Here is an 8,717-nt window from a genome sequence, read left to right as displayed (position 1 = left end):
GGATAGAGGAGAGAGTACCACTCTGAAAAATAACTAAAATTAAGACTTTTGAAAATACCATATGGAAACCTACTACTGGAGAAGATTTCTAAAACATAAGGTAGATACATAGATTGATAGATAGATAGATACATAGATAGATAGATAGATAGATAGATAGATAGATAGATAGATAGATGATAGATAGGTTAAAATGGAGTTACCCTGTAAAGGTAAAATTTCCCCAGATATCATACCTAGTAAATACAAACCAAAGTGGTAGGTATTGGTTTTCTCTTTTTTGAGTTGTTGGTCAATGAGGTCAATAGCCAAATAACAGGCTATTTCCATTGGTAATAGTTACCCTCAGAAATTGATGGTAAGACCTTGTTCCTGAAGACACCACTTACTTGAATTCAAGTATGGAGAAATCAAGATGGTACTACCTAGAAGATTCATCCCTACTGGCTACCTTTCTTTTTTATACTAATGTTTTTATTTAACTTTTTACACATGTTACTCCCAGTTCCCTTTCCCTCCCCTCATTCCCCACGCCCCCCAATTTCTCCAACCTCCCACCCCACTCATTCCCCTCTGATCCCCAGGGAAGTTAAGAGCTTCCATAAGGGATATTCAGAGTCTGTCATATCATCCTGGGTAAAGCCTAGGTCCTCCCCCCTGTGTGCAGGCTGAGAGATCATTCTTCCATGTGGAATGGACTCCCAGAGTTCATTTATATGCCATGAATAAATACTGATCTACTCTTCAAGGTCCCATAGATTTCTGAGGCCTCCTTTCTGACACCCAGGTACAGGGGGAGGGGGAGGTCTGGATTAGTCACATGATGGCCTCTCAGTCATCAGACTGGGGTCCATGCATTCCCCTTTGTTTAGGTCAGCTGCCTCTGTGGGTTTTGCCAGCCAGGTCTTGATTCCTTTACTCATCACTCCTTTTCGCAACTGGGTTCCAGGAGTTCAGATTGTTTTTTACCTATGGTGTCTGCCTCTGCTTCCATCAGCCACTGGATGAGGGTTATAGGATGGTATTTAAGGTAGCCATCAATCTCATTATCAGGGGAGGACATTTAAGGTAGCATATATGCCAGTGGTGTCATTCTTGTAGATTTCTGAAAATCTCACTAGTGCCAGATCTCTCCTCCAACCTATAACAGATACCTCTATTATGGTATCTCTAATCACTCTCTCCTCTATTCTTATCCTGACTCAGTCTTCCTGCTCCCCTATGTTTCTTCCATCTCCCTCCTCCCTCTACTCCTCCTGCTCCCAATCCAATTAGGAGATCTCACCCCATTTATCTTCTCCAGGTTACCATGCATATCTCTTAGCGTCCTCCCTGCTTCCCAGACTCTCTGGCAGTGGAATTATAGGCTGGCAATCCCCTGCTCTATGACTAAAATCCATATATGAGTGAGTACATACCATGTTTGTCTTTTTGTGACTGGGTTGCCTCACTCAGAATGGTTTCTTCTAGTGACATCCATTTGCCTGCAAATTTCAAGATTCCATTTTTTCCTGCTGAGTATGTACCACATTTTCTCTATCCATTCTTCAGTTGTGGAGCATCCAGATTGCTTCCAGGTTCTGGCTATTACAAATAATGTGGCTATGAACATAGTTGAGCAGATGTCCTTATTGCATTAGTGTATATCTTTTGGGTATATGCCTAAGAATGATATTACTGGATCTTGTGGTAGACTGATTTCAATTTTCCTGAGGAATCTCCACGCCGATCTCCAAAGTGGCTGCTACACAAGTTGGCATTCCCACCAGCAGTGGAGGAGTATTCCCCTTTGTCCACATCCTCTCCAGAATAAACTGTCATTGGTGTTTTTGATGGTATCTCAGAGTTGCTTTGATTTGCATTTCCCGGATGGCTAAGGATGTTGAGCACTTTCTCATGTGTCTCTCAGCCATTTTAGACTCCTCTATTGAGAATTCTCTATTTAGTTCTGTACCCCACTTTTTAATTGGATTCTTTGGTGTTCTGGAGACTTGCTTCTTGACTTCTTTGTAAATTTTGGGGATCAGTCCTCTGTCAGATGTGAGATAGGTGAATATATTTTCCCATTCTATGGACTGCCTTTTTGTCTTGTTGACTGTGTCCTTTGCCCTGTAGAATCTGCTCAGTTTCAGGAGTTCCCATTTATTAATTGTCGATCTCAGTGTCTGTGCTACTGGTGTTATGTTCAGGAAGTAGTCTCCTTTACCAATTCTTTCAAGGGTACTTCCAAGTTTTTCTTCTAAGAGGTTACGTGGGGCTGGATTGATGTTGAAGTCTTTGGTCCATTTGGACTTAAGTATTGTGCATGGTGATAGATATGGATCTGTCTGCTGTCTTTTACATGCCAGCATCCAGTTGTGCCAGCACCATTTGATAAAGATGCTTTCTTTTTTCCATTGTATAGTTTTATCTTCTTTGTCAAAGATCAGGTGTTCAAAGGTGTGTGGGTTAATAACTATATTGATCCTACCTATCCAAGAGCTTGGGAGATCTTTCCATTTTCTGGTATCTTTTTTAATTTCTTTCTTTAAAGACTCAATAATGTTGTTATACATTAGAGTTACCTTTCTCATCCCTTTTATTGTCTATATGTAGTAGAGATATATTTTTTAGTTAAATTTGTTCTTGCCACTTTGCTGAAGGTGTAGGAGTTCTCTGGTAGAATTTGGGGGTCGCTTTTGTAGACTATCATATCATCTGCAAATAGTGAAAGTGTTACTTCTTCCTTTCCTATTTGTATCCCCTTGATCTCCTTTTGTTGGCTTATTGTTCTAGCAAGAAGTTCAAGTACAGTATTGAAGAAAAATTGAGACAGTGGGCATCCTTGTCTTTTCTTGATTTTAAAAGAATTGCCTTGAGTTTCTCTCTATTTAGTTTGATGTTGGCTATCAGTTTCTTGTATATTGCTTTAATATGTTTAAGTATGTTCCCGTATCCCTGATCTCTCTAAGACCTTTATCATGAAGTGCTGTTGGATATCATCAAAGGCTTTTTCACTGTCTAGTGAGATGATCATTTGTTTTTTCTTTTTCAGATTGTTTATATGTTGGATTAAATAGATGGAATTTCATATGTTGAACCATTCCCGCATTCCTGGGATGAAGCCTACTTGATCAAGTTGTATGAGTTTTTTGATGTGTTCTTTGATCCAATTTGCCAGTATTTAATGAGTATTTTTTCCATCATTGTTCATGAGGGAGACTGGTCTGTAATTCCCTATCTTGGCTGTGTCTTTGTGTGGTTTGGGTAATAAGGTAATTGTAGCCTCATAAAAAGAGTTTGCAGATAAAAATAGATCTGCTTCTATTGTGTGGAACAATTTGGAGAGTATTGGTATTAGCTCTTCCTTGAATTTTTGGTACAATTGTGCACTGAAGCCACCTGGCCCTGAATGGTTTTGGTTGGAAAGCAGTTTATGGCTGCTTCTATTGCTTTGTGGGTTATAGATCTGTTTAAATTGTTTTCTGTTCTTGATTTAATTTTGGTAAGTGATATCTATCCAGACAATCATCCATTTCCTTTAAATTTTACAATTTAGTGGAGCGCAGGTTTTCAAAGTATGACCTGATGATTCTTTGGGTTTCCCCATTGTCTGTTGTTATGTCCCCCTTTTCATTTCTGATTTTGTTAATTAATATGTTCTCTCTTTGTCTTTTGGTTAGGTTGGACAAAGGTTTGTCTATCTTGTTGATTTTCTCAAAGAAAGAACCAACTCTTTTTTCATTGCTTCTTTGTATTGTTTTCTTTGTTTCTACTTTATTAATTTTAACTCTTAATTTGATTATTTCCTGGTATCCACTCCTCCTGGGTTAGCTTGCTTCATTTTGTTCTAGAGCTTTCAGGTGTTCTGTCAATTCTCTAGTGTGGAAATTCTCCAGTTTCTTCATGTAGTCACTTAAGCTATGTAGTTCTTTCAAATTATCCATAGGTTTGTGCATGTTGTGCCTTCATTTTCATTGAATTCTAGAAAGTCTTTGATTTCTTTCTTTATTTCTTTCTTTACACAGGGGTGATGCAATTGAGCATTGTTCAATTTCCATTAGTTTGTAGGGTTTCTGCAATTTGTGTTGGTGTTGAATTCTAATTTTAAGCGATGGTGGTCTGACAAGAAACAGGAGGTTATTCCAATATTTTTTGTATCTGTTGAGGTTTGCTTTATTGCCAAGAATGTGGTTGATTTTAGAGAGGGTTCCATATGGTGATGAGAAGAAGGAATATTCTTTTTAGTTTGGATGGGATGTTAACCCCAATTGGGTCACAAATCCTGTTAGTTCCATTGTTTCTTTGTTAAGATTCTGTCTGGTGGACCTGTTCAGTGGTGAGAGTGGGTTGTTGAAGTCTCCCACTATAAGTGTGTGTGGTTTAATGTGTGATTTGAATTCTAGTATTTTTTCTTTTACAATGTGAGTGCCTTTGTATTTGGGGCATATATGTTCAGAATTGAGACTTTATCCTGATGGATTTTTCCTATGATGAATATGAAGTGACATTCTTCATCTCTTTCAAATAATTTTAGTTTGAATTCTATTTTGTTAGATATTATGATAGCTACACCTGCTTGCTTCTTTCATCCATTTGATTGGAAATTTATTTCGCAACCCTTAATCTTGAGGTAATATATGTCTTTGAAATTGAGGTGTGTTTCTTATATGCAGCAGAATATTGGATTCTGTCTTTGTATCAATTCTGTTAAGCCTGTGTCTTTTTATAGGTGAGTTAAGACCATTGATATTCTGGGATATTAATGACAATAGATTGCTGATTCTTGTTTGCTTTGAATCCATTTTTGGTGGTGGTATTGTGTGTAAGATTTTCCCCTCTTTCTGACTTCTGGTAAAGTAAGATTATCTATTGCTCATGTTATTTTTAATGTAGTTAACTTCCTTGGGTTTGAGTTTTCCTTCTATTACTTTCTGTAGGGCTTGATTTGTTGATACATATTGTGGAAATCTGGTTTTGTCATGGAATATCTTGTTTTCTCCATCTATAGTGATTGAGAGTTTTGCTGGGCATAGTAGTCTGGGCTGGAATCTGTGGTCTCTTAGTGTTTGTAGAACATCTATCTAGGACCTTCTGGCTTTCAGAGTTTCCATGGAGAATCAGGTATAATTCTGATAGGTTTGCCCTTATATGTTATTTGGCTTTTTTCCTTCACTGTTCTTAATATTCTTTCTTTATTCTGTATGTTTGGTGTTTTGATTCTTATGTGGTGAGGGGACTTTTTTTGGGGGGGGTCCAGTCTATTTGGTGTCCAGGAAGCCTCTTGTACTTTCATAGGCATCTCCTTCTTCAGGTTGGGAAAGTTTTCTTCTATGATTTTGTTGAATATGTTTTCTGCAACATTGAGCTAGGCTTCTTTGCCTTCTTCTATACCTATTATTCTTAGGTTTGGTCTTTTCATCATCTCCCATATTTCCTGGATATTTTGTGTTTAGGATTTGTTGGATTTCAGACTTTCTTTTGTTGATGAATCTATTTCCTCTTGTTTATCTTCAGTGCCTCAGATTCTGTCTTCCATCTCTTGTATTTTGATTGTTATGCTTGCACCTGTAGCTCATGATTATTTATTCAGCTTTTATATTTCCAGCTGTACCTTAGTTTGTGTATTTTTTATTGTATCTATTTCAGTTTTCAGGTCTTGAACTGTTTGAATTGTTTCCTTCATCTGTTTGATTGTTTTTTCTTGACCCTCCTTGCTTTCTTTAAGAGATTTGTTGATTTCTTGCATTTTTGGTTTGTTTTTTCTTCCATTTCTTTAAGGGATTTTCTCATATCATCTTTGAGAGCCTCTATCATTTTCATGAGATTGTTTTGAAGGTCATTCTTTTCTTTTTCATCTGTGTTGAGATGTTCAGGTCTTGCTAGTGTAGAGTCTCTAGCCTCTGGTTGTGTTTTACTGGTTCTGTTGTTGGCTGTGTTTTTATATTGCCATCTTCCCATCACTTCGTTCAGTGGGAGCTCATGGGGTCTCTTCTTCTCCTGGTGGGTTTAGGTCTAAGGATCTCTTCCAGTGCGTTCAAGCAGGTACAGTACTCTGATGGGTCTCACAATGGGTGCAGGTGGGTCTGATACACTCTCAAGCACAGGGTGGAGACTGGAGGGCACTGAAGTCTCAAGCTCAGAGAGGGCACCAGAGGAGTCTGAAGACTCAGACACAGGGCAAGGACTAGAGGAGACTGAAGATTGAGGTGTGGCCAGACTCAAGGTGATCATTTCTAGTGGGGAGGGTCTACTCTAGGTGCAGAGAATGCCCAGGGAGCTGGTTACCTTTCTTCATGCTAGAAGATTCAATACATGCTACAGTTGGAGGCTAGAAAGATCTGGAATGTAATAATACAAAATGTCTAAATCACCATGATCAGGCTCTTAGTAGACATTTGAACTTTGAAAATACTAACAATGAAGTCTCAAAAGAAGAAAAATATTCTCCAAAACAAATAGCATAAATCTGTGGAAATTGGCACCCCCTTGCAATGCACAATACCAGGATTCCCCAACCCCACCTGTCTCCCCTACTGCCATGGCTGACAAGGAAGCTACCTTTGACAATGTGGTGGAAGAACATGTCATCAATGAGGAGTACAAAATATGGAAGAAGAATACCACTTTTATTATGATTTGGTGATGACCCATGTCCTGGAGTGGCCCAGTTTAACTTTCCAGTGGCTGCCAGATATAACCAGGCCTGAAGGAAAAGATTTCAGCATTCACCATCTTGTCCTTGGAACACATACATCAGATGAACAAAATCACCTTGTGATAGCCAGTGTCCAGCTTCCCAATGATGATGTTCAGTTTGATGCATTACACTATGACAGTGAAAAAGGAGAACTTGGAGGTTTTGTCTCAGTCAGTGAAAAAATTGAAATAGAAATCAAGATCATGAAGGAGAAGTAAACAGGACTTGATACACACCACAGAACCCTTGCATCATTGCAACAAAGGCTCCATCCAGTGATGTGCTTGTTTTTGACTACATAAAGCATCCTTCTAAACCAGACCCTTCTGGTGAGTGCAACCCAGATTTACGTCTCCGTGGACATCAGAAGGAAGGTTATCATCTTTCTTGGAATCCAAATCTCAGTGGGCACTTACTTAGTGCTTCAGATGACTATACCATCTGTCTATGGGACATCAGTGCAGTTCCAAAAGAAGGAAAAGTGGTGGATGCAAATACCATCTTTATACGGCATACCGCAGTAGTAGAGGACGTTTCCTGGCATCTGCTCCACGAGTCTCTGTTTGGGTCTGTTGCTGACAATCAGAAACTTATGATTTAGGATACTCGTTAAAACAACACTTTCAAGCCAAGCCACTTGGTCAATGCTCACACTGCTGAAGTGAACTGCCTGTCTTTCAATCCTTATAGCGAGTTTATTCTTGCCACAGGATCAGTTGACAAGACTGTTGCCTTGTGGGGTCTGAGAAACCTGAAACCCAAGTTGCATTCCTTTGAGTCATATAAGGATGAAATACTCCAGGTTCAGTGGTCACCTCACAATGAGACTATTTTGGCTTCTAGTGGTACTGATCATAGACTGAATGTCTGGGATTTAAGTAAAATTGGAGAATAACAATCCCCAGAAGATGCAAAATATGGCCCACCAAAGTTGTTTATTCAAGGTGGTCACACTGACAAGATATCTGATTTCTCCTGGAATACGAATGAACCTTGGGTGTTTTGTTCTGTATCAGAAGACAATGTCATGCAAGTGTGGCAGATGGAAGAGAACATTTATAATGATGAAGACCCTGAAGGAAGTGTGGATCTAGCAGGACAAGGATCCTAGATATGTCTGCACTAGTGATTTAGACTACCCTTATTTTCTTCTGAACACTGAGGTGGATTTAATACTGGTTTGAGACACAGACTTTGTTCAACTATACAGCTACAATAGGTGCCACCAACAATACTATTAGCCAAAACCATGGGTGTTTTATAAATCTTAACTGGGAGACTTAATTAAACAAAGTCACAGACTTATATAATTTTCTTCAGGAATGTTCTAGTAACAAACCCAGGTCTAAAGTAGCTTCAAAAATGGGGCATATTATGGGTTGATTATTTTTCTTCTTAATCTATATCCCCAAGTTTTTCAGATTCTCAAGTAAGAGACAAGCATGGATAAGGAATTAGAGCCAAGTGAAGTAGGTATCTGAGCCATGAGTATAAATATTATAAGATGTCATTTTTATTCAGGAATTAGGGGACACTCAAGTCATAGATTTTAAGGTTCTCTCACATGACTTTCCAGGAGGCACATTTTTCTATGTAAACCAGACTCTTGGTTTCTTTAGTTAAGATCACACTTTCCTCCTTCCCCTCATATTTTTGCTCATTAGTATATTTCTTGAGCTGTGTCCACATTATTCTTTTCCTTTCTGTGAAATGGATTTGTTGTGTGTGGGTTTTTTGTTTCTGTTTTGTTTTATGAACTTGGGACCACCAAGTTGTAAGCCGTATGTTTTTAACTGAAAGTCATGCCACTAGAGCATTCTCAAGTTGAGAAAGAGTGTATTGCTAGTTTGTATTTGTTTTTAAAATTAAATTAATCCTTGATAAGAGTTGCTTTTTTAGGAGTTAGCCCTTGACCACTGTAGTTTGATGCCATCTCCATTTTGGTTGACCTGTCTCACCATCAGTCCTGTTACTCTCCATGACTAACTGTGTAACTGCTTATAAATTGCTTTTCTATATAAAAAAACTGAGGAAATTT

The 8,717-nt window shown here is 38.5% G+C and overlaps 1 pseudogene; it reads left to right on the top strand.

Annotated features, from left to right (window-relative positions):
• Positions 1-6,520: 6,520 nt before the first annotated feature.
• LOC101827494 lies at positions 6,521-7,790 on the top strand (annotated as a pseudogene).
• Positions 7,791-8,717: the final 927 nt, after the last annotated feature.

The sequence above is a fragment of the Mesocricetus auratus genome, unplaced genomic scaffold, assembly GCF_017639785.1.
Source record: "Mesocricetus auratus isolate SY011 unplaced genomic scaffold, BCM_Maur_2.0 Super-Scaffold_100013, whole genome shotgun sequence".
Lineage (NCBI taxonomy): Eukaryota > Metazoa > Chordata > Mammalia > Rodentia > Cricetidae > Mesocricetus > Mesocricetus auratus.
Note: the sequence above shows the minus strand (reverse complement) of the source record. Positions and strands in the feature narration are given on the sequence as shown.